This window comes from Bombus vancouverensis, chromosome 8 (assembly GCF_051014615.1).
Source record: "Bombus vancouverensis nearcticus chromosome 8, iyBomVanc1_principal, whole genome shotgun sequence".
NCBI lineage: Eukaryota > Metazoa > Arthropoda > Insecta > Hymenoptera > Apidae > Bombus > Bombus vancouverensis.
In genome coordinates, this window is record NC_134918.1 from 7,396,998 (window position 1) to 7,423,503 (window position 26,506).

The 26,506-nt window shown below is 37.1% G+C and overlaps 1 protein-coding gene and 1 long non-coding RNA gene across 2 annotated transcripts in view; one reads left to right on the top strand and one right to left on the bottom strand.

The window, feature by feature from the left end:
* The window catches only part of LOC117164825 (uncharacterized), a 68,115-nt gene extending 45,573 nt beyond the window's left edge, over window positions 1–22,542 (bottom strand). Inside the window, exons 1-2 of the long non-coding RNA XR_013059018.1 lie at window positions 18,121–22,542; window positions 17,892–17,977 (exon numbers count right to left, since the gene is read on the bottom strand). This is a non-coding gene — a long non-coding RNA (uncharacterized LOC117164825). The remainder of the gene's footprint in view (window positions 1–17,891; window positions 17,978–18,120) is intronic.
* The window catches only part of LOC117164823 (terminal nucleotidyltransferase 5C), a 169,945-nt gene that overhangs the window by 25,897 nt on the left and 117,542 nt on the right, over window positions 1–26,506 (top strand). The gene's annotated exons all lie outside the window — the stretch shown is intronic.

Consider the following 26,506-nt stretch of genomic DNA (forward strand, 5'->3'; position numbering starts at 1 on the left):
TTGATCATTATCTGTGCTGTACACTCGAGCTCGAATACGATTGATCTTTGGCGCTTTTATCAATTTTGTTCCGATGAAGCAGAAATCCTTCTGCGATATATCGTATTATTGCAAAATTTCTTCATCTCAAAATACGTTCGATATGTTTAAGACACGGATATTTAAATTCAGCGTTAGCATATTTTTTGAAGTAACACTTGGAAACGTTCCAAGATTTGTTCTTCAAGCGTCGGAAAAATTACAAATATTCATTTACTATTCGAATTAGACTATTTTCTGAATTAAATGATTTTCCAATTCCAGAATTTAGTTCAATATATTTCTCTTCATTTGTAATGCGAATGTTCTAATCTTAACAATCGTAGAACCTTAGAATGTTGGAATTTTATAATTTTGGTATTTTGGAACTTTGAAATTTTTAAATTCTTGAAACATTGGAATTTTGAAACTTCAAAATTACAAGATTAGTATACCTTGGAATGTTGAAACTTTAGAATTTTAGTATTTCGTAATTTGGTCGGCTTAATCGGACTTCACACATAAAAATAACTTCAGAACAAAATCTGGAAAATCCGTGGCAGATTTGCCGTAGGCGTGAAAATGAGTGCGCAGGCGTGTGCGCATGCGCACTCTTCGTTCCATTGCGTGCGGCGTGTTCACGTGCAATGGCGCGCGTACTTAAACGCGTACGCTATCCGTAGAAAGGCAAGACCTTGATATTTCGTATAATATGCTTTAAGAATTATCTGCTGGGATTGGTGCAGGCCTGGTTTCAACTCTCCGTGTCTCTGTCTTTCTCTCTCTCGTAATTCCTCTCTTTCCCTCGCCACGGTGGACAGATTTAAAGGTCTGTTGGACAAAAGTATCAGAATACGAGCAACACCGATTCTCTAACTTGAGACTAGACGCGCCGCCAGCCGTGAAATAACCGGCAACAATAGGAAAAAGTGTAACTCGCTTAGACACGACTAATTATACTGCATCTCTGTTAAAAAAGTACGTATAAACAAAATCTTGTGTCGCACCGTGATCAAACGTCTTTCGTTCACATAATAGGACTTTATAATGTTCGTATAAGAAATAGCTTTAATCGATAGTTTGTTAAAAATAAATAGATTTTTATTAGTTTCAGTTTCAAAGTCTAAAGATCGATTTAATTAACAATTTCTATTTTTAATCATTTATTCCTTTTTATTCTTTACTCTACGATTTTGACAATCTATAACTACTACTATAGGTCACTGTGATAACCTAATTATTAAGCTATGGATTTTATGCATTTATGGGAAATTTGGAAAAAATGGTAAAAATACCCAAAGTATAGCATTCGTTGCTATATTCAATCGATAAACACAGCTCTCTATCTATGGTTCGTCTTTTTTTTTTTTTTTTTATTATTATATTCGTGAAAATATGAATATGCGTTAATATCAACACCGATTATCGTATGTTGTTCTCCCAATTTGCTTTCTCCGCCATCTCCAACCATTTTACGATATTTTCTCTTTTTCCTCTGTCGAAGAAATGTCTTAGATGCGGAGAATAGAGGGAAATCTTAGATGCGGCTAATTGAGCTCCTCCCCTTTGCGAAAAGGGACATACAAAAGGATCTTGTGTCTTACGTTAGTAGAGTAATTATTTACTCGGCTAACTTGCTTAGATTACTGGCGAATTAATGAGAATGCTTACGCGACCGCGGCAAGTTATTTGATCTTGAAATTTATCGAGATACCCTCGACCGTACTTACCTTTCGAGGTTCTTCTTATCGATTTCTCGGGAGAAGTCGTATTATGTACTTGTTTCTCGATTCCATTTCGATCTCGAAGATTACATTGTTTGTAAATGTAATCAGACGCGGAACCTTCAGATTATTCGAGTTTGGTTTCAATTGCGGCTCTCGACTCTTTCACAAACGAACCGAAATGACAAATTTTTAGAACTATGCTTCCTCGTACGATAATAATCTGTTTGCTCTGATCGCATCGGTTCTACGTATTCCACCGAACATAGTCAGAATTGAAATAAATTTGTACGTCTGCGCTTCAAAATTCTAAAATTTCGAATGTTCGGGACTTTAGAATTCCAGGCTTTTCGAGTATCCGTAAGAATTTGAAGTTTACAAGGTTTTGAACTTTAAAGCCTTGGAACCTTGAAATTTTAGAATTTTACAAGTGTAGAATCCTGGAACTTTCGAATTTTGAAATTTTAGGATTTTGCAACTCTGACAAAGAAACTTCGCAGTTTCGAACAATTAGAATTTCGAAATTTCAGAATTTCTCTGATCACGTTTCACGTACTACTGGTTGAGAACCACTTTGAAAAATTGTTGCGATTATTCCGATCTGTTACTCAAATGTCGAAGATAATCTAGTTTTTTACATTATTGCGAAGCGTAAAATTAATACGACGAGTAGAATTAATCGAACGTTTTACCCGTGGAGTTTCGTTGCAGAAAATGTTTTGAACGGAGTGCTTTTATGAAAAATGGAAATTACGCGTGGTATTTAATAACGTAGATTTCATTATAGGTACGATACCACAGGTAGCTATTGTAGTTAATAGAACTTCAATTGAATAATACAATGTGTATAATGTCGGTTTTGTACTTTCGTTTGCTCTTAATTTCATGTTACTCGTATGGAAATTAATGTTGCAGGAAGATTAAAGCCGTTTGTATGAAACTCGGCTGATTAATTGTATAGAATCCGATGCAGTGATATTTCACTGTTGCTATACGTCCAGTCAGTACCAACTACTTACATTTACTATAATCTAACTGATGCGATTAATCAGATACGGTGATCGGTCCTCAATTTCACTTCGCTGTATCATTTGCCGATTATACATACCAAATGAAACACAAAATTATCTATTGCAAAACAATTCCCTTGCCTAAATACTCGTTCAAATTATAATTTATAACGAGCAATAAAATTGACAAATTTACCAAAAGTTGAATTCCACTGATCTGATTTCTGAGTGGCGCGTTTATCAATTTAAAGTAATTACATTTTTTATTATTACAAAATAATAGAAATATTACGAAAGCACACAATTTTCTTCCTACATCCAATAGATAATTATTTTACGTAGAAACCCTAAATTTTCGCTCTTTGGATAGCAAACTATTTTCAAACAATATTACCGTTCTTAAAGAGTAGAGGCAAGAAACATTCGTTGAATGGAATTAGCACGCGAGTTTCTCGTGATTGCAGAAATCTGTAACGAACGAAACACGAACTGATCGATCGAAATCGATCACAGACGCTTGGCCGATCGGACTGACCTGTATCGATCACGACGCCGATTGAGCGGTTAAATCGAAAATCGCGTCGTTATCGCGGCCCTTTTCCAGATTCGCTCCAAATAGAGGCGTAGCCGTGCACGGGGTGCTCCACCAGCGAGCACCCGCCCGACAAATTGATCATTGAGCGGAATAAGTTTGCTTGTCTCCACTCACTTACGCAACGCGGTGACCACATGCGCTCGGTGAACCGATAAGTCGACACACGCAACGACGGCTTCTTTTTTATCGCTATCCTTTTCGTCGATTACTATTTACCAGAATCTAGACTTGGGAATTGCTAAAGTCTCGATGGAAAGTCTACGTAACCGAAAATTATCGAAGCTTTAAGTGAAATCGCAAGACTTGGTGAAATATCTTTGACCAGATAGCTTGGAAATTGGTACAACTCTATCGTAACTGGAGAAATTGTACGAAATTAAGAGGAACTCCGAAGCAATTGGAGATTGTGAGAAATTAGTCGAAGGTTGTGAAGATTCGATGGATAAAAAGTGTTAAAAAATTGAAATTAAGAAGCGTATTTCTCAGAAGAAATCAGGGGAACGGATGCAAAAAGCGAACAATATAAAATCGAAGATAATAAAAGTCGAAAATCTACGAATCGATGTCTCAATTTTGTTTTTTTTTTTTTAACTTGTTACGCATCGAATCGTTCTTTTTCGATGTTAACTATTGCGATATTTGCTACAGTTGCTACGATTTTTCATCAATTTCTCGCAATCTCTAGCCGCTCGAACGTTCCCCTTAACTTTAACAGAATGTTAAAAGGTTCCCTAATAAATTTCGAAAGACTCAAAAAATGTAGTACAATTAAACGCGTTGAAATGCGGTCCAACTTTGCAAATTAATCCAACTGCTTGCTCTACAATCAGCTTAATCCACTTAATAAACCAGTTTTATATCCAAGACTGAAACTAGAAGAATTTCATAATCGAGTTCTAGTAGAATTCCACGGCGCATAATCCTCGATCGGTTGGAGCACGAAGACGAGTCAGTAGAGACACGCAATCGTCTCGTGAACAGCTTTTATCCGAAAACGGCCTATCTGCGGTGCCACCGACAAACATTTTTCATCGAAACCAACTCGCCATGAATACGCGCGATTGTTCACGAGCTCACGCACCGAATCAAACCGATAAACCCTGCCGAAACGATCTCGATTGCCTGGTTTTCGTACTGGATATGCGATTTACTGAAAAAGGAACGGTCACGGTTGCGTCGTCGCGAAAAATTCCCTCGTAAGACCGGACTACATTCATGAAAAATCATCTTTACGCCGGTTTTTATCTTTCATCTATTCTTCTTCTCTTCCTTTCCTTCTGTTTCGTTATATTTATTCGTTCGTACATGTACTATGGTTCATGTAACGTGGCTTCCGGTTCGTTCGTTGATTTTGTAACGATGCTTGTTAGCACTAGGATTTCTAGGATGTAATTTCATAGCAGCACTATGGCGTTCCCACAAGTAACGTTTAGACTACGCATTTTTCTCAACTTATGGCAAATTCGAGCATGTAAACGAATACAAAATTCAATATACAATTCAAAATACAGTACCTGTTGTGATATTCAATAGCGGAACGCGTTCTTGCTTAGGTTCCACTTTTTTTTATTTGTGTTTGTAAAATACGAATTTACATACAAATCGGCAGTCCAGTAATTTCGTTGTTTGTTCTATTTATTTGTTCATTAGAAAAGCATAAAGGATAGATCAATTAATTTGAGCACCAATTTTTATCGTCTCGAGATGTCGTCTTGGTTAGAAACAAAAGTATCTTGTCTATATAAGATGTCGTGAGCTACGAAGAAAAAATAAAAAATTCTTTGGATAGTTGGTCAGAAGACATGAAAATATAACGCAAAGAACGATATTGATCGGTCAATTCGATAACGAATTTAATTACATATGTATTAGGTTGTTGGAAAAGTTTCTTTCGTTTTAGCAGGAAATAGTAGACGCACAACGTTTTTTGTTTTATATTATTTTGTCGAATTACGTACGATCCATTTCGTTTCGTTGAGATAAACACCGCGACATTTCACAGACTTGGTTTCACGTTTGTAGGAAGGTGCACTGTCGTAAAAAACACGTTTGCGAAAGAAAGATACTTTTCGGACAACCCTGTACTTAATTTTGATTGAAACGTATAGATTTTTACACTTAATTTTTTAAGTACGTACATACTAAATTTTACCACTATTTTCAACTCGTTAATAGCAATATGTACGTTGAATAAACAAAACACCTATATGTGTGTTTCTATTAATCACAATATGGGCGCACATCACGGTGTACGAATGTATTAATGTGAATGTAGATGTAAATAAATCACTGTACATAAATATAGTATCTGTATACGTTGATATCCAAAATTTTATCAACGATAATACCAAGTTCTAATTTGACTTACGATATTTTTATTTTGTTTGTTTTCAGGTAAGAGATTATCTACTAAATATACATATTATCTTAGCGACTGGTCGTGATCATCGATCATAAATAGCCGCAGTACAAGTGAGCAAACTTTATTTCTTATTTCGATACATATCTAGTAATTTACACGTTTACGAATTTCATTGTAAGCTAATTTGTTACAAATATTCATAACAACTTCCATGTTTCCTGCTATTTTATTTAATTTTACTTAATTTCATTCGTTTAAAATTTACGCTACGAGCTGCGGTATTACCGGTATGCCATATATTATTCTCTTAAAAACTGCAATTTATCATTTGTCTCTGGACATTCAATATTTCATTTAAACAAACACAATTCATCACGGAAGTAGATTTCATTTTTAAACTCTGCAAATTGCCCTTCTTCTGCCTAATCGTAATCTAACTATAAATATATTACATTCATTTCGCGTCAGTATTTAATATATTCAACGAATGTCTCATTTAGAGAAGGACACGCGATATAAGTATATTTTATTTTTAAAACCCGGAAGTTACTATTTCTCCACGCTAAATACTACCAGAATAATTCAAATATGCAATTCGTAATTTCACGTCGAAGTTCTATACATTCGCTACATTCTTGCAGATTTTTATCCTTCCATATACCTTTCATTTAGATTCCCCTATGTTCCAGTTACTCGTGATCTTAGTATTTTACAGTAAAACTGCCGGAATAGTCAGAGTAAGCGATTTATAATTTTTCATCGAAACTTTATCAAGCGCTTTTACAATAGTGAAATTTTAAAGGGCTGTCCTGAATTAGAATGTTTTAAAACAGCATCTTTTTGTGATTTTTTTTTAGAAGCGAAAGAAAGAAATGAAGTTATTGAATTTTGAGGTATGGTTTTATATATATTTAACGAATATAAAAAAATTTTTTTAAAGTAAAAAAGAAAATTATAACAGATTTCTAAGCCTATTTCATGGGCTGCAGTTTTCAATCGGCGTGAAAGATCCATCTCGTAATTCTTGAGCGAAACAAAAAACCAAAAGAAGGATTAAATTATTATATATTTTTCTTCTCGATACACTAAAAAAGTTCGTCAAAAAGTTTATTTAAATAATTGTTATAGCACCTTAAAGTTTATTTTTTCTTTTTATAAAACACTTTTTTTCTTTAAACCCGGCAAAATTTTTAATTTCACGCTATTTTCTGCCTTTTTTTTAGTTCATCGAGCAGCCCATGAAATAGGCTTAGAAATCTGTTATAATTTCTTTTTTACTTTAACAAAATTTCTTTGTATTCGTTAAATATATGTAAAACCATACCTGAAAATTCAATAACTTCATTTATTTCTTTCCCTTCTAAAAAAATCGCAAAAAGACTTTGTTTTCTAATTCAGAACATTCTAATTCAGGACACTCCCTTAAACGTTTGTATTTCTTCAAATATCTTTGGTTTAGATGCCCATGGCGCAATTTATACACCATACTCCGCCATAGTTCTAAACGTAAAATCGTACACCACTGTTAATTTATAAAGTAATTAATTTACAAATACTTGTCGATTCACCTGTATTACGGTGTTCTTCGTTACACGATCCTAACGACATTAAGACACACGACAGAGAAAATTTCACGGGGGGCGAGTTTCTCGATCGGACAATCGATTGCTGAAGATAACCGTACAATTTCGTCATTACGGTTCGCTAAGAATCTGCGCGAACCGTCTACGGACGAGTTTGTTCACCTCGCGAAACAACTGTCGTCGTGTAAAAAATGGCACCCAGATACAATTGGCTCGAGCTGGGGCAATCATCCCGTAAATAAATTATCGTAACCCCTCGGCGGATAAAAGCGGGAAAGTTCACCGAGTCGGTTAATTAAACGCCAGCCTCGCAACAATTAGCTCATCGATAAGGGCATGATGTTGGAGCTGGAGGTGATGTTCGAACGAGGATAAAGTTAGGGCAAAACAAGCGTAATTAACGAGATACCTTCTTATTGCCGACTCGAATCGCTTATCAGAAGCAAAGTAGTAAATAGGTAGAGAATAAATTTAGTTCGTGTTACTCGAATAAACATGATAATCGAAAAAGTAATTTTTATTTCTTGAGCGACGATGTTCGACGAGCTTTTGAATTTTCAATGAAGAAATTAAGATTAGTAGGATTTGTAGGATTGCACATATAGTATAAGTCGTTGAATTTATGCTACTTAAATAAACAGGAATCGATCGAAGGTTATTTTTGTTTCAACAGCGGCGATATTGGTCTTGGTATTGAAATTCGAAAGAAAAAATTTCTCGATTAATGTAAAACTCATCATCGTATTATGCAAATATCATTGCGCCGATGAACTTTTCCATTCTTCGCTCGATATACAATCGGTAAACGCCTAACTCAAAAATTCCACAATTCCCAATTCTACGACTTTAAAATAGAATTTTTCTTCCTCCCACTTTTCGCCCCTTTCTTTCGGTCTTTTAACACTTCTGTTCCAATTCACGCGGATTACAGAATAATCGAGATTAATTACAGGCAAACAATGTACGTATTACGCAGAAGGGCGCGAGTTTGAGCAGCGAGTTGACCGTGTTAGTCGAAGTCGAGGACAGAGAGTTATCAGGTCCTCGAATAAACGAACAAATAGGTAGATCAAATTGTTTGCTGATTGTCTACATGTATACCAGTTTTACCGAACGTTGTGAAACGGTGGACAGGGTATTTTAACTCCGGAGAGCAACGTGAGTCAGGATTTAATATCAAAGAAACGATTATAAGAAAATTTCTGAGGATTTTTCTTAACGTAGATAAAAATTCTAGAAAAAGAAAGAAATATTAGATACGCATTACGATATGAATCTGTATGAGCCGAGTCTATAGTAGAATATTTGAACAGTTATTTTATTAATATTATTAAATCGAAACGAATATAACAGCGAAGAGAATGAAAAGAGAGGAAAGCGGGAGAGAAGGAAGAAAGAGGACGAAGAAGTGAAGAAGAACAGGTACAGTTGTCGGTGGTTTTTTAATTCGCATTTTTCTATCAATGTGATGTTCGTTGTTCGCTTTCTTCGTAATCTTAATCTTGGTAACGGGGAAGATATTCTATCTTTCGACAAACACGCTCGTTTCCTCCTCGTAAATCTTGTCTACCGTCTCAAGAAATGAATTAATTCATGCAAGAACGTGGGTAACGCTAATTCGTCGTCTTAATGAAATCACGCATTGTTGCATCTTGAAACGTGAATAATTTCTCAACGTTTTGATAAGTGCGCAAGCGGTTCGTAGTATTAAAGGCAAATATCGCCACCCCCGCAACTGGTTCGAATTAATTACGTTTGCACAGTAACTTCTAAATTCGAGCCGAGCAAGCAAGAAATAATCTGTGGACAAGAATTTTGTTTACACATATTCGCCTTGGTCTTTCTCTTTTTAATCGCGATAACTCTAGATTCTTGCTCCGTTGACGCGATAATGACGGAGCAAAATCTAGAATTTAACGATCCTTGAATGTTTCACTGTAAAGAAAGATTTCCTTTAGTGGTGAATTAAAATGTATCCTAAAAGTACGAAGAATTACATCGTATTGTTATTGTTATCATTTATGGAAGTTTTAATTATTGTATATCATTTTATTTTTGCATGATTTTTAAATTAAAATTGCTTAATTTTCATCTTTACTTTATTATTGAATTTCTTCCATTACCTCTTTCCTTCTTTTTTTTTATTTGTTTTTATATAGAATTTATTAGTTACCTACTTATTACGTTACTTATTACGTTTCGCTGCGTTCTGCGATTTTTAAGCTCACACTTTTCCTTCTATTTCTACGCATTCATACGCGAAAATATATAAATTCCAATCGAAAAATCGTTCTATCGAAAGTAGATTAAAATAACATGATCGATGGCAAAGTAGAATCCATACTTCTTAATAAATCTTAATAAATCTTAATAAGCTTAAATCTTAATAAATTTTTATCAAGCAAATCTTCGAACGAATAATGGAATAATCTGTCAAATAAAATGAAAGTATGTGATTCCTCGTGCAAGCTTTAAGTCGATAATCCAGTGTTCGATAGGTTTCTAGATTTTCTATAGATTTCTCCTAAAATTCGACAAATCTATTGCTTCTCCTTATGAAAAAAATAGATTTCAACGCTCGATACACGTTTCCAACGTATATGAGAAAAATTGTATTTACTTTGAGGAAGCACGATATAATATCGTGTCAGATCTGATTGGTTAGATAGGAGAGATAGATGGTAGGAGCTGTGTCAGTGATAAGGGAGAAGGCTGCGAAAGAGAAACTTTATTTCTCCTCTTTCTCTTCCTTCTCTTATCCGTTGACTGACACTTGTTGCTAGAGTGGTGCAATAACCTTTGAGCTTCAAAGATCCACTTGTACGTCGAAGATTAGACACATTGCACCTGTCACAGCCAAGAAAATACATTTTCGCTCATTCAACATTTCAATGTAGTATTTCGTTCAATTTGATTTAACCAGATTTACGTCACGTTACATCATGCTTCAATTTCGTGATTTTATTATCATACTCGTCGAAATTAATCATCGATGCTCGACGAACGTTCAGGCACGAGCCATTTTTATCGAATATGCAAATCCTTTTCACTCTTTCACGCACGTATTCATACGTTCTCGAAGGTAATTTGCAATTTTGATTTTTCATAGTCTTCATTAACCTTTCTGCCGAGTAAATTCGTGAAAAACACGAAACAGCAAGGTTATTGTTATCTCTTTAGAAATTACGAACTGATGAAAAGATAAGAATGTTTATAAAAATCTGCGATATTAATTAATTAAATATATTACTTAACTTTAAAACATGCTTTTGTTTCGATACGATATTTCCTTTTATCTGCCATCGCAATCCGACAATCGACAGCTTTAAATAAACGTATTCGATATTACGTGAATATTTATCAGATAATCGAGATTCAAGCGTAGCGTTTTAAATACCACGCATTTGCATAAGGTTCCCTCATCTTCCATTTTTATTTCAATACGATATTCCCTATTTAAACAATTAATTTACATTCGCGGAATAATGTTAATACAGGTACTAAAATTACGAACATAATATACCAAGAAATTATGCTAAAGATAATGATAATAATCTGCTTATCATCTTATCCAGATTGTATCAAAACGTAACAACCGACGAGTTTTCCTCATTACCTATAATGAAATGGCTAATTATAGATATTTACGAAGCTGGTAATTCCATCAAAAGGATCGTTGCGTACAGTTTAAGTAGTAAATTAATTTTTATTCTCAATATTCCCGAACACCGATGTTCGTACCGTGGAACATGATCTTTTGACTAACCTGGTTGGCTTAGCTTGGCTAGAACCAAATCAAACATAGACTGGCGAAAAAATAAAAAGTCTTGTTTAACAGCCTTTCTTCATCCAGGATTGCGAACGCTCTTTACTCCCGGTCGCCTTGACAAGAACGTGTGACTGTACGACCCAATTGCGCGCCGCTCCGGCTCTCTTTTTCCTCCGATTTTTCCCATAGAGTCGCGCTTATTGGTGGCCATCAATTTTTATTTTTATCTCGCACAAATTCACGTATTTTCATTGGTTTTATCCGGTACATACAATTGTCAGGGTAACAGAGATTCTAATATTAACATTCTCCAAATGTTTGTTAGAAATCTAAAAATTTAAACATATAGAAAAATACGTAAAAAAAAACTACGGAATAAGTTGTTGAAAAAATTCGGGACTTTTTAATCGTATTTCAAAAGCTTTAGCTTTTCTTCCTGTTTGGAAAGTTTCGGAGCAAGTATTTTACTTGGTATAGTAAAAATAGATAACAACGATACTCCGAGAAGCTCGAAATCGACGTATTCGAGCATAGTAATTGTCGCGAAAATACAATCGTTTCCTTGTTTACGCGCCAAAGGACTAAAATAGCATAGAGCGTACTGAAATAGCATAAAATATTTATCCGTGGTTCGATAAAGATAATCGTGTTTCTGCCAACAAATATACATTGCATAGACTATCCTTCCGTATTTTGAACGGTACTTAACTTCGAAAGGTACGTACGTAGTATAGTTGTCAATCTGGAGACGATGTCTTCCAGAATCGATTCGTCATGCCATCCGACATGTTTCCGTAAACTCGTTCGTCTTGCATAAGTTTTCCATGCAATTGAATTTCTAATTTCCTCTTGCAAAAGTGCCTATTTTCATCTGTTATCAACGACAAGTATGAAATTGATTAGAAAAGGCAACAACTTACATAGCTACGCAGTCGACCTGCGTGTCTTTACATCGACGTAACATCGATCGAACTTATCCTTTCGCGTATCGCGCTCGTGGGTCACAAAGTTATCGACAGGTGTTCGCGATAAGAATCGCGTGAATGTCCTTTGAACGATCTGAATGGAACGAAGGTCTATCGCTGGTTGGTGTCCTTTGAATATTCCTGACTCCTTAACGAAACATCTTATTACTCGATTTTTCGATTTTACGGTTGCGGTGGAGAGGAAGCTGGAAAGTTTAAGACTGGAAGTTGCATTGGCTGTTGAAAAACGCGGCAAGATTCAAGCAAAGGAAGACTTTTTTGGAAATCGCCAACTGTAGTACCGCAAATTGGTTTTACTATAAGTAGAAAGTGCGACATCTTATCGCTTTGCTATTAAAATCATTTCGCAGAAATTAAAATTTCAGTATTAGCTCCGGAATGAGAAGTAAAGAACATGGCGAGCTTTATCAATGCATGCAATTTATGGCAGAATGCAGTCATCAAGTAGCTGCTGTATCTCGGTAAATATCTTTATCGATCGTGAGAACGTAAAAATTTTCCTAACGACTTATTTACGCGAATCGTGAAGAATCGAATAAAAATAAAAGCGTAGGTTGTTAGGGACAAACTATTGCGAAATGGTCTGACAGATATGATTACATAGTCGAAGACGTGCCAAGATTAGAGGAGATTCCAATTTCAAGCGGAATCGGTGTACGATAACGAAATATTCCGTCCCTTTCCATCACCAAATATACATATGCATGTGTACAACGCTCTATCTACAAACTTAGAGGAAATTGCAAACATCCACATGGTAGAACCTTTCTCCTTTGCGAGAGAACTCGCAAATTGATCGGTAGAAGGGAAATTCCCAACGAAATTTTTGTCTTTCATTTAGAATTGTTCGTTGGCTACAACTGTTTACGTTACATACAAATATTGATATTTTGGCGTTTATACTAAAATTGTATTCAACGATACGTAGAACGCATATACAGAAACATTCAGAATGTCGAAAGTACTCTTCGCGATATTTCAATGACAAGACAAATCTCTTTTTGGATTCTATCTTTTTAATTCTTTCAATGTCGTTTCATGATTCAACGACACTGTATCTGAGTAACAACGTACATTAAAAAAAAGAACGCGGTCGTCACGATTAAACGCACCATTGTCGTCTTGAAAATCTGCAAACCTTCAGAAAAAAAGGACTAAGGAACGTGGTGAAATTTCACTAGCAAACTGTAATCTCCACTGGAAATCTCCACTGGCACGATTTAAGCAACGCTCGGTTATTTTTTATCCGATAAGAGGTCGTTCCAGATAACACATTTGTATAATAGTAGGGACAAGCAAAATGGAGAGGAAATAAAGATGAAAAAAGACAAAGGAATGGTGACGTGCGGGTACCGTGGTGTATGTAACACGTTACATACCGGTGATACGGCTGGTAATCGCGAGTTTCTTTCAAAAACCCTAAGGTTAATCGGCGAGCATCCGTGTCGAAGCCGACATTCAGCGTATTGTTGGCCACGATGTCCTTGTTTGCGATTTAGCCGACTGTGGTCACGCGTCTGTTTTCGCGCGTTTTCGACTACTACGTACCGCTACCAACCAAAAATTTGCCAATTGTATGGTAAAAAGGATTCGTTTAGACTACTCTGGACCAAGCGAGCGAATACTCGTTCCTTCCTTTATTTAGTAAAATTAATCGATTTGCTTTCCAGACAATTTTTCGCCGAATTGGAAATCGAACGAATGCTGCAAAAATGCCTGTTCGACTATAATTTTTTCAACAGATATCGTTGTCACAAGCCTGAGTCAAGACTAAATTGGAAATATGCACGTAACTGTTGAGTATTCTTTGATGCTCGGTCTAATCTCTACGAAGGATCGCACGCGTTCGTCCTGAATAGGCCACGCATTTTTATGGCATTTCGTATCTTTATTAAAATAATTTTAATTAATTTACTGCCGTTAAATTTTAGGACAAGTATATACTTCACTGTTTAAATGTTTTTTTTTTATATTTTGTACATTAAACGCACTTTCGACATTTTCCTTTTTTCAAATTTCCCAGAAATGCATATCAATCTGTCGTCTTCGTCACCAAGTTTATACACCGTTACCTTTCTTCTGCGTCACTCTGTATAATCGCACCTTAAACAGTAATATTATAGGAATTATCCACTGTCCGAAGAATCGCTTATCGCATTCCTTCACGTAGGTCAGCTTGATCGAATCGAGTTATCGAGTCGATGACAAATAAAATTGAACGTTACATAGGAAAAAAAAAATACTCGCATGCATGCGCGTAAAGGTCGATACATAATTTGCCTCCCATACGCTCTTCCTATCTCTTTCTCTTTTACTCTTTCTTTTCTTACACAGTTGATCTTATGGTTTCGATTGAACATGACACAGGGAGTCGCGCGAAAGTAGCTAGCAGAGAAAAGTTACACAGTAAAAGTACTCTTATACGTGAAATACAAATATTAACATACGACCGACGAGATCGAAAGTTTCGCAGTGCATACTAATTTCAGAGAGTGTTTAACGTATTTTCCTTTCGCGATTGCTATTATTAGGTTGTCCGAAAAGTGTCTTTCTTTTACAGATCCGTTTTTCACAACGATGCATCTTTATACAAACATGAAATCTAATCTGTCCAACCTTATGATTTTTATTTTGATAGAACAAAATGGATCGTACGTAATTTGATAAAATGATATGTTGGTGGTTACCACTTCTAAGAAAACTCTACATCTGGTCTTTTTAGTTTTCTCAAGCACTGAAGCCATCGACAGACAAAAGACTGCGACGAAGTCAGACCATAAATAGTAGACAGGCGACGTTGACTTCGGGGTTTTCAGTTATTGAGTAACACAGCTAGCGTCACGACCGGCATACTTCAAATCCGATGAACTGACGATGGAGATAAAGATGTGACGGCACTCCGGCCACAATGTATATCGCTGAAGTGCCTAATGAACTATCAACATCCCAACGGTCCTTCCACCGAAGGTTATAGAAGAAAGAGCACGTGGCAACGGTCGCGGACGCCTAGCAAATGCATGGACGGTGGGAATGTTAAAGGATGGCAAAAGAAAGTCAAATCATAAGAGTGTCGGTCTTAGAAAGTCACGCCTAGAGTTCGGAAGTGGATTGTAAAGTGGATTGTTGTTAGAAAAACAATAAAGTTTTCTTTTTTTTATTTTTCACCTCAAATTTCTTTTTTTTTTTATTTTGTTATTTTACGTGACACTAGCGTGCGGATCTGGACCAACTCAAATTGTATTCTTACTTATAATTACACTTCTATTTAAATATATTTTCTGCCTTACACTTTATTCACGAGTTTCCTCTGTTTACACATCGAATAACCTCAACATAATATAAAACGGAAGAAACTTTTCGGACGACCTAATGTTTCAGATCGACCTTGAAAGCGCTTTCGACATAGGGTAGATGCATACGATATACAGGGTGGTTGGTAACTGGTGGTACAAGCGGAAAGGGGGTGATTCTACGCGAAAAAAGAAGACGAAAATGTAGAATAAAAATTTTTTTTTTAATTTTTCCATCGAGACAACGATCTACAGTGAGATCCGTTATAACGAGACGCGACGAAGTGCACGCGTACCGAGCGAAAATTCAAAGTCGATTTTCTCGAAAACAAAGGCTCAAACGAAAAGTTTTTATTCTATATTTTCGACTTCTTTTTTCGCGTAGAATCAGCCCCTTTCCGCTTGCACCACCAGTTACCACCCACCCTGCATTTCATCCATTATTCAAGTCCGAGAGAAATCGAATAACGTTAATATATATATTTCTTGATTTACGTTCCTTGATTTACGATCAAACATTCCGCAGTTTAAGATAATAGTCGGTGTTTATGGCAATAAACTTAAATTCCTTAAGCCATCGCACTTTGTTGAAACAGGTCACTAAAACTGAAATCTGCAGTTGCTAATCTCCAAGTACGTGTATAACACACTGCAAATCCGAGCGCAGGCAGGACGCTAATCCAACTGTATCCTCTCACCGACAGATTACGACATCGGGTAGATCCACTTCCTGCGAATGAAATAAGAACAAAATCCCTTTCTATGTCAACCGCGCGATTCAACAACGTCTCGATCATAAATCGCGCGAAATCGATCGAAGTCTGCCAGTGTCTGGTGGGTTTGTGCCACCCTCTGGGCAAAGTCAGCGCAAATTGATCCCGATCATTGACGCCAAATGAAATCGGAGAGACGCCGCGCGTCGCGTCTCGTCGTCCGTGACAGACTAATGACATGCTGGTTATCACGAATACGACCTGTTTACGTGTGTGCCCGGGGTGCACGCACACGAACACGATTGTACCAGCCAGCCACACGAAGCGCGTATAATACGGGCGCCGGGTATCTGCGATGTCTCCATCGACCAACCAATTCTCATTGATTGTTCGTCGTGTGACATTGATCCGTAGACAGAAATCACATGTGCACGCAGAGCTCGTGTTATTTCTGTACGGAACAATTTCAATTATTTCACCGTTGTTCCTCGTTTCATTAACTTTAACTATCGTGATACGTCGAAGCTTGGATTTGCATTTACATTGGCATCGGTTTGCCTCGTCAAAGCTTAACCCGCGTTCTTTCGCACGCGACGAGTTTCGCTTTGCGTTGATCTCATTCGATTCGATCAGATTTGATTCGTGACATTTTGCTTGGAACAGCGACCAACTCGATCAACGAAGTTCGAACAACGTGTTTGGCAAAATGTAAACAGCAACTGAAATAGTTTACGAAGATTGCTCGTAGTTGGATGAACGTTAGGTAAGCCGAGAACTTTCCATTAATTATACAAGTGGAAGCATCGAAGTGTAAATTTGGAATTAAGTTGTCCGAATAATTATGCAATACTAATGGATGGTAACGATATAATGGACGGTAGTACGTCGTTTGTACTTTGTTTTACTTGTTTATTGAAAATAGCGATCGATCGAGATAAGAATGAATTACGGGGAACGTTTTTTTTTTGTTGCGTCAAGGTCTCGTGTTATTTATTTCAACAATGAAACGAAAATAGTATGAAGAACGCAACAATCAGAGGGAATTTCTAATTTCTGCGTGTTGTTACGAAATAATCTAAGTTTGTGTTTTCATTGAAATCATAATTATACGAAAGCAGAGGAGTTTCGCAGATAAAACAATCGTGCAGCGCGCTGGTATAATTATTTAAAAGCAGTTTATCTGCATGAATCTTAAAGATAATTCGCCCAGAATTCCCTTCATATAGAGACTACTATCTTTTTATCAACAAACTGGTTGGTAGCGAAATAACGTAACGTCGCGATGGTAATCGCACCGCTGCGAGTTTTCATTGAATACAATTGAATTCAGGCAAATTGGAGCATAAAAGACACGGATTAATGCTCGTCCGTATATACGTTTCTTCGAAAAGTAGACAAGTTTGAGGAAACCGTATTACGGACTATGCTTCCCGTACAACGATCTTAACAATTTTACGTCTTTATAAATCACCAAGTAAATTCGCTTTGTCTACAAATTGTTTGGCCCATGGGAATCGAAAATTTGTCGCAGGTGCATCGTCAAACGCGTACCTGCAAAACCACTGTCATTCTCTTCCTTGCCGCAATTTGACTCCGTTTCGCAAATACAATACCGCAATGTCGAATTTATCTTATGAAAATTCCACGGATAAATAGGAAAGGGACCTTGGTTACCAACAAAGTTCTATCGTTTCATTTTCTAAGGCAAAACATTTCTTTTAATACTTCACTAAAATATGCTAGCCTGTAACATCGACGAAGTAATATTCATCCTATTTTTCAAACGTCTAAAACGTTTACTTGAATCGTGAAACAAGCTGTTCATTTACAGAGAAACTTACTATAACGGTGCATAATAAATCCTAGTCGCCAGGAACGTGCCCATCGAAAAGATTCAAAGTCCAAAGATACCAACGTGTACGTGCAACTAAACATACAAAATGTAAAAAGAAATTGGTTAATCTATTAATTACTGTGAAGAATAAAAGCTAGGAATATTTACATTCAATACATCGAATTATTAACAAATTGAAAATAAATTATACATGAAAGGTAACATTTATTTCTTACCCATCTAAAATTCTAACGAAAGCACGGTCCTAGCTTGGAGATCACGCTGTTCCACCGTAAAACCTCGAAACAACGAAACATTGAACCCAGGTGGAAAGCTTCCACTCGGTCAGAAACTTCGATGATCGCTGTAACTCGACGGGTAATAGAGTCCCTTCGTCTCTGGCCGCTTCCAGTTCTTCACAGCGTCCGACCAATTTCCCCATTACCTTCGTTCGATACCGCGGTGAATTCGTGGAAATTGGCCGGCGTTCGTTTGCACACGAGCCGAATCACGGTGCGGTTACAGTTCGATCGCTTCTTCGACCGCGTAATCGATTGAAAATTGAGGCAACAACCGTGCAGGGAAAATACCCACGGGAGCTGTATACTTCCCGGTTCAGCGAGGAGCGACGTTACGTCGTCGATTTTCAGACAACGCGTACGACGAGACGAGGAAATTGTTGCCTGGCAACCGATTGACCTAGATCGGTTGCTCTATCGTAGCTGGAGTTGCTCAGGGCGTCTGATTGTCGCGGCAGGGTGCAGGATTGAAGGCTGAATGGGATTGAGGTGCGTTGAAGAGGAAACTAGAGAAACTGGTAGACTGCTCTTGGCAGCCCATGCTTGTAGTAGTTGTACTACCATGAAATTATGGTGGATATTAAACTTTTGATGTATAATCGCTATTTCGCCTCTTTTTCTTTCTATTTGTTTGAAGCTTTCGAATTGAGAAAATGAATTAGCGTTGGGCTTGCCAGGCCAGGTCGAGAGACCGGTTTTAAAATTTAGTTTAATATTGTACGTTTATTGTTGCTTCCTTTGTTCGTCTAATTTTATGTAAATTTTTATATTAACAAAAATTGAGAAATCGATTAATCAGGTAATATAAGAATTCACATGAAGTTGGATGAACAAAAGAAATAACGATGAACGCAACGCACAATTTTTAATGAAATTTTCAAAGCGGTCGTTTGACCGAGGCTGGCAAGGTTGGCGTTAATTTATCGTTTCGATTACGTATCAATTTTTTGAATAATAATTTCTACAATTAGAGATCTATTATTTATTTATTTTGGTAAAAGTAGACATTTTCTTAGAGTAGCGATTTTCAGGATTTAGCTTAGATACAATTCATTCGTGTAGAGATTTTCTATGTTTTTCGTTTTGTTAGAAATAAAGGTGTTTTGACAAAGTAATTAAATTTCAAGGGATTGTTCCAGGGATGATCGAAATTTTTATTTTGTTAGAAATAAATTATATTATACTTCACATTTGTAAGGGATAAGATCGAGCTGGATGAAATTGATTTACCCTTATTAATTTTTAATTTCATAATTATAGAAGTTTCTGTTTAAAAGAAGAAGTGGCGTAACTTTTACCATTCTATTGATGTATTTTCAATGGAAATGTGCGTAATATAAGTTTCGGAGTAATAAGTTTATCTGCTGAAAATTGCAAAATATTAACCCTTCATCGCCGTGTAAAATCGAGTGCTTCTTAATATCATCGCGTTCCAATATAAAATAACATTATTTTTACCAAAAAAAAAATGGTAGTATAGTATAGTGGTTCTATCGCGTCATTAGGTTCTCAGATACATAATGAAGCTGACTGTAACGTTAGTAATACAATAGCGTAATATCCATTCATCTTTGGTGTTCTGATTAAACTACCACCAACATCGATAATATTAGCATTGCATTACCACTATAGATCTTATCTACATTTCCACTATCGATTCAACTCGACAAAATTACTCCGATATTATAATATAATTTATAGCATTATGACATGTGTTAAATTATGATATAATTGATAGGGTTCTTAATTTATTCGTTGTTCCTCTTTTCAAACGTAAAATTCGTTGTATTATATCTATTTGTTAAATTATCGGAACAATTAAAGGTCACACACGTGTTTTGCGAATTACAGATGCACAAATTGTTTGACACCTTTGTTGTCTTTTTAAATTGAAGTAATCGGCGTAACATATTACGCGTTAATCATTGAAAATTGACAATTTATATCGTTATTTACTTATTATATGTACTTTCACAACAGTGAAACACGTTAAATTTCAAGATCAAATATTGAAATTCTACGATACTGCTCACTTCGTGTAATTGCAGAACTTTTTAATTTCTCATTTTTTATCCGAAACTGTTAAGAAATCGCGAAAGAAAAATTCTATACTTCAAACGTGAAACGATGTGTTTGTATCGTACCAGATTATCTAATCGATCGCTTTAAACGATACTTTATTGCATTCTTTAAGATCAATTAATCGTAAAATTGGACAATTTGTTCCAACACGCAAGCTGGTTACAGCGGAAGGAAAGTTCGTATCAATCTGAAAAACACGAAACAAGTTTTCGACACGTTTTTGCGAAATTCAAAAATTGTTCAATTTTTACCAGAAAACAAACAAGCAACGACAATACGGAATTGGATGCTTCGAACATGAAACGATGTTTCCTTGTCACTTTAAATTGCATATCTGGTCTAGCACTTTATAAACAACTGTACGCGCAACATATCTTTACAATTATAAAGTTGTCTAATTTATACGTAAAGTTCAATCTGAAAAACAATCTTAAGTAAATGAGAAATAGCAAAGAGAATATCACGGACAAGTAGCGATAATTTAGTGTCGCATAAAATTATCTGGACTAACCATTTATCTAGCCTGATAAGACAACCACGTCAAAGTAATATATATTACATCGATAACACAGTTAAACAAAAGGATCATGACATCGATGGTTTAAAGAAAAACCGAATGAATTTATCAAAATCGAAAATACAGTCATTAATTTTCACAAAACACTTTGTTTATGCCGGAAACTCGTCATTGAAAGAAACGACATCAGACTTGTTATTTCTTAGAAAAATGGACATTATTTCTTAGGAAAATGACAATGTTCAAATTTCTTAGGAAAATGTTTAACAGTTAAAATAGAAATATTTCCCATAATCAGGAAAATTTGATTCCAAGAGAATCAAGTTACGCGAAGAATGTTATAATCGTAATTAAATGGGAGGAAAGATTTATGAAAATTAATTGAGAAACAAAAACGAGTAAGAAATTATTCCCACAGTTCGGAAAATTCGGTTCTGAAATAATTCAAGAATCGTAAACGATATAACAACGATAATTAAATTCATTTGAAAGAGAAACAGAACATCTAACTAATTAATTATTCTTGTTTTTATGGAATAACTGGTCTTGTTAATGATTTATGTATCCATCGATTAATTCGAACCCGGTTTCGATGAATCGTCGGTAGTTTCAGTGTCAGTCATTGTCGTCAGTGGACATGACATTTACATATCACACGCACGGCTGTCATTGCGGCATTGTTATTACGTGAATGGGCGTTTATTGTCAATTTCTGGCTCGTCGGTTGGCTGCAAGGTCCGCCGGTCATTGCCACTGAATGGGCCAACTGATTCAGACATATGCCACCGTATTATCCCCTTGATACCCGATTCCAATCGTTCCAACCGATTACGATCATTAGGAGCGATCATATCGAAGCCTTCAGATCCTCGTGAATGATTTCCACTGAATTAGATCGACTTGATTTTCATGCAAATTTATCGTTTTATCATCTAAAGTAATGAAATTCACTTTGCATCTTCTACTATTACAGAGTTTCCATGTTTCTGTGTTATGCACATTCTGTACATTTTTCTTATCGTTAGATCTTCGATTTAGAAAAATGAAAATAGGAGAATTTAGAAAATAATCGTTTCGTTTAAATTCATTTTTTCATACAAACAACTGTTTACTAAAATTTGAGCCAACACTTTAATATTTCTTTGAAACTGTAAATCGAATAGAAATTTTCCAAGAGCGACTGTTGGATGGGTAAGCGAATGAGTAGTCGATTAGGAGGTACGTTTATAGCTTGTCTATGTTGATGAAACATTATACAAGATAGTTATGAGGCGTTTGAAACATTGTTAGTCAACGTATCGATAATGATTATCGGCGATACCTGTTTATACCTGTTTATTATTTCATGTACGGTTAACACGTGTAACGTACGTATGGATAACGTGATGTAGTTTCTTGGAAGCGCGTATGCTTAAAAAAAGGTCATTGCATACGATACACGAAGATAGCTCGGACTTGTGCTTCTTTACAGTGATAATCAAGTACGTTCACTGTGTAGGACGGAAATGCGAGTTGGCGCAAACTTTCAGCTCATTTATGCTGTACAATGTTAACGATGTAAGAAGAATTTTTCACGAGAAATTTAGGTTTCGTCTGTTCGCGTATTTTTCCTTCGTTGCATCGCAACACTCGAATTCCATCAATTTCACTTTCTACGTGAGAAAAGATCTTCCACCGGGTTTGACGAACCAAGTTCTACTGTCATTCGTAATACGTAAACTGGCGCCAACGCGAATCAGCGCAGCATTTCGTCATAGACGATCTTCGCGTACACCGAAACCGTATTCGTACACGTCGAACGTTCGATTTGCGGCCGAAAATACCCGGTTTGCGACTCGTACACGCGTGCTCGGTGTATGCCGCACCGCGTGTACCTCGCCCTTGACATTATATCAAGATCGCATCATCCATGAGCAATCCGCTGGCCATTGGCTGGCTTGCCTTTTTCTGTCTACTTCGATATTACGTAGGTTTATCAAACTATGATATGTATCTAAATATTTTAATACATTGATGGTCAAAATTAAATTTCTGTGACAGAAATAAATACGCAGATAAGAATACGTATTGTTACGAGATCGGATCTCTTCTCGTCTGACACGTCCCTTTATCGGCGATCTCGCTGTGCAATGTGCTGTGCAATTTCGTACGGTATATGATATTTTCGGGATATTTATGTTCGAGTTACGAAGACGACCGATCGATGTTTCTATCCAATTCATCGTCCATATCAACGAACAGCGATGGTCTTCTTAATTCTTTGTCGAAATACACGTAGAGCTTGACGTTTCGCTTTATAGCTGACAAATACACGTAATCAACGAACACCGTCACAGTTCACGTACCAAAGATAGACTTCAGTTTCTGGAGTATCGTAGCGAGATGTTTAATTTTGTGAAAAACGTTCGCGTATTTTTAACGGCCAGGTACGAAAACGTTAAGAAAATGGAGCGAGTTGGTCGAACACCTTGAGGAATTTTCGTAGCGGCACCATGCCAGCGTCTGCCTCTGAATCAACTGAAAACAGCACCAATTACGTGGGAAGAATACGAAGAAACCGCGTTGAGCAAGATAGAAAGTCGGGAACCGATGTTTTCGGAAGATCGTTTTTCTTGATAAATCGCGCGATCGGCTCGTGGATCGACCGTTAATTAATAGCAACTCGTAAATCGAGAGTCCGGATCGATCCGCGCGATAAGACGGTTACGGTGCCTGTTAAAAGTGCAATTTAGACATTCCCAGGCACGGGCGGACGTTTACGACCGTCAATTTTCTTCGATTAAAATGTACCAATGGTAAATTATGCGACGAGATCCGACGACGATTTATGGCCCGAGCCGTGGAATCGACTTCTGCCAGGCGGCTCTCTTTGCTTTACGAGACTCTTTCATCGGCCTTGATCCGCACGGGATTGTAGAAACTGGAAGAGATATCGGAGTCGACACAAATTGTCACAGTGGCGAGGTCAAGGTTTACGGATGCGAATCGTTCTTTAATAGACTCTTAGACCATGCCAGATCATACTTCAAGGGAAAACGGGTTAGAACACGTTCGCGGGTCGAGTGATTGCTCAAGGTCGTTTGTTCGGTAACCAGAGACGTCACTGGCGACACTTTTGTGTTCGATGGATCATAGTATTTCCTTAAATTGTTCTTTCTCATTGACCTTTGTTCGTTCGAGATCATAGAGACTGAACAAGATCGATGCAGAACTGTGAGACCGATGAGATCGAAGTTTGGTCATGTGAATCTTTCTGCGATAAACTTTTAAATTAGCTTTGAAATAACGAGGGGAAGAAATGACGAATAATAGGGCAGAATGTGTTTCAAATAGGTTGGTTGCTTCAAGTTACTTGCTATTTTTACGTTCAGTACGTTAATATGTCTAGGTCATTTCGATTGGCCTTGATTCGCTTCGGATTATAAGAACTGATAAAATTGATGTCGCTATAGATCGTCGTACCGATGAGACTAAAATCTTCTTCGATTTTTCTGCGCTTTCTTCTTTTCTTAGATTAGCTTTGGAACGCTGTATTCCAAATGGATCGATCGCTCGAGATCGTTCGTACGATATCCAATGACATGACTGGTGACTCCTTCGAAGCAACCTGTACAGAGTAGTCAGGCAACGCGATAATATTTCCATTTCTCGATGCTTCCGGTTAGGCGATACAGTTACAAGACGATAGATAAACCGGTGGTGCACGTATGGCGCACGAATTAGGTTGAGAATGAATCGGCTCGAGCTTGGTTGAAAAGCCTTGTCCCGATGTGCTGAGGGCGTGCCGCGAAGTGGAATCGATCGAACCATACGATTGCATACGAATGGCCGCGCTATCGCCTACCAGGTGTTGGTCTACGATAAATCCCACGAGATGCGCCGTTTAATTATTTAACGGTCCTTTATCGATCACTATGCACCGACCGATACGACAAGGCTACAAGCACCAGCTGCTTTGTCCCTCTCGCGACATTGCGAAACAGCGGGCCGCATTCTTTTCTGGTTACCAATGCTAAACGTTCCTTTCGTTCACGTTAACGACTTCTCTGGGCTTCGCCTTTTTGCAATTCCTCTTTTCTTTTTCTTTCTTTTTATCTCGGTTCCTTTTCCTTCCCACTGTTTATTATCTTCCTTCTTGCTTGATTATTCCATGAAGGTAAAGAGTTGGTTGACACTAATTGAGAGACGATGTTTTTTCAAGCTGGTGGAGGTTTCAGATCACATGGAAGGAGTTTTTAATTTGTTAGTTTATTCTTCCTCGGTTCTCTGTATGTTTTTTTTTCTTCTCTTTTTTGGGCATTGTGCAGGAGCGAAGGTTTGGATAGGAGCCCTCCTCTTTCTTATTATTTTTAGCGACGGCTGTTTATTGTCTTCTTTTTTAAATGGTTACTCCGTGAAGGTAAAGATCAAGAGGAAGGTAAAAATGACGCAAGACTGAAATCCTTCTTAAGGCTAAAGCTTTCAAGTTGTACGTAAGATGTTTCCAATTTCGTGGTTTCTTGTTCTTTGCTCGCTTTTGTCCTCTTACGAGTTGGTACCTATCTATGTAGAAGCGAAGAAATTGTCTCAGGCAAGCTCTTCGATGTACAGCTTTCTTACGCTAATAAATCTAATTGACGTTTGTTCGAGTACGAAGATCTCCGCCTTCTCGCTCTATATCTCGCAACTGTATGAAATCTCTTTTAAAATTGACTTATGTGCAGCAGCACGATAATCTATCTCTTTTCTTCGAATCGCTGAGAAAAGCGCTAAATCATCGAAGAAAAGGAAGAAGACTCCATCTTCTTTACCTTGTCTGACGCTTTTTCTATCAAAGAATAGCCAAAAGAATATTTAAGGCCGTTGGCAGCTGTATCGTTGAAAAGAACCGATTGTCGATGGAACGGAGGTCAGATCGTTGAGAAACCTTCGGGAAACCGCCTCGACGAGGCGGTTGGTCGGTGTTCAGCCGATCGAATTCGCCTTTCGATAGCGAAACGGGGACAATTTTAAGACTCGTTCCTTTAACAATTCGTTCGAGCGAGTAGATAATGGCGCCAGCGTGAATGTAGTCAACCTTGTGCGTTACCTACCACACCCTGCGTAATGCCTCAATGTAAAACTCGAGAGGTCGGTTTTCACCAGTTTCGAAGTGTGGAAGGTCGCAAGTGACAGGAAAATCGATTTTTTCTCCCTTCATGCCGCTACCGGTTTCGTTAACATTTTTTTTTTTCTTCCTCCTGTCCTTTTCCTTTCTTTCTTCTCCGCGAGCTCGCGGCACGGAACTCGATCGATTTACAACCGACAGATATTTCCAGAAATCGGAACGAACGATCGGAACGGTCATTAATAATAATCAAAATTTTATCTCCGGGAGATTCTGTAGATTGAAAATTGAATTTTAATAGAAAGATTCGTACGGTTGCAAATATTCGAACGTATCGCTACGTATTAATTAATTTTCAACAAAAATGCCACTCTTCCGGTGTAATATTGCAAATTTCAAACTTTAATCAAGCATATCGAAATTCATGTTTTACACATCGAGCTTTAAGCTTCGGATATTCAAGCACAGCTGTCGCGATGTTTGCTGAACGAAAGAAATTTCTATTCAGGCTCCATCGCTTTGCAATTACGCGTATAAGAATGTAAAGTTGCATAAAAGTCCTCAGCCTCTGATCATCGTTCTTCGTGCGAGCCTCGTCGTAATTTTGGCACGATAGCCGTGTCGAATCGTATTGGTTA